Source organism: Lipotes vexillifer, unplaced genomic scaffold, assembly GCF_000442215.2.
Source record: "Lipotes vexillifer unplaced genomic scaffold, Lipotes_vexillifer_v1.1 scaffold196, whole genome shotgun sequence".
NCBI classification, from domain to species: Eukaryota; Metazoa; Chordata; class Mammalia; order Artiodactyla; family Lipotidae; genus Lipotes; species Lipotes vexillifer.
Genome location: NW_006775077.1, coordinates 1 through 966, shown reverse-complemented (window position 1 = coordinate 966; position 966 = coordinate 1). Strand labels below are relative to the sequence as shown.

The window sequence follows — 966 nt, the reverse complement described above, 5'->3', positions numbered from 1 at the left end:
AAGTAAGCAGTAGTATTATTTTCTCTTATCTTCCACAATGCTATTCAGGGAATTAAAATTACACTAACATTTTCCTTTATTAAACTAATAATTTGAGAAACGAAGCAAAGGAAGAAATTGCTGTGGAATTATAATGGAAATAATGGTACCTTTCTTTTTCGACCAGATTAAGGCAGCTTGCAATGAAAAAATAAATGAGATCGCTCACCAGGGAATACAGCATTAGAATTCCAATTTCATAATTTGAAAGCTTCGTTTAAACAGATAAATGATTTTAAGGCTTTGTGGCTGCATTCAGTTTGTTGTCAAAACTATAAAGTTCTTGCCGGTATTCTTAGGAAATACACACGAACACAGCTCTGATCTGACTTTCATATCATTAGCTACAAATTGTTCCTCACCACACAAAATATGAATCAAATGTCTATATTTTCCTTTTGATTCGGAAATGGGCTCTCACGAATCACTTGGAATAAATTACAAAGAGCTCACAAAACATACGATGAGCATTTACAGACTCTGCTTAGCAATGTATTATTTGCTTTTTAAATGCCATGAGTACCAAGAAGATTTTTTCGAAGCAATATCACCACGTCTTGTAACTCCCTGCTCGACATAAAAAATGTTTCTACTTCTATGTATTTCTGATAAAGAGTTATAGCTATTTTAAAATTCCAAAATAAAAGACAGGAGGTCAAAAAATAATGTTCTACTTTCTTTTTCAATCATGTATAATACTAATACTGATCATAACAGCTGGAATTCGTGGTGCACTTTACATTTTAAAAGTTGTGTCAGGGGGAGTTCCCTGGTGGTCTAGTGGTTACGACTCAGCACTTTCACTGCTGTGGCCCGGGTTCAATCCCTGGTCGGGGAACTGAGATCCCACAAGCTGCACGGCGTGGGCAAAAATAAAAATAAATAAAAGTTGTGTCATATGACCTTTTTAAAAAAAAAAAAAAAAAA

The 966-nt window shown here is 34.3% G+C and overlaps 1 non-coding gene across 1 annotated transcript; it reads left to right on the top strand.

Moving 5' to 3' along the window:
• Window positions 1-805: 805 nt before the first annotated feature.
• TRNAE-UUC (transfer RNA glutamic acid (anticodon UUC)) lies at window positions 806-877 on the top strand. Its single transcript has one exon. It is a non-coding gene; the product is annotated as a tRNA-Glu (tRNA).
• Window positions 878-966: the final 89 nt, after the last annotated feature.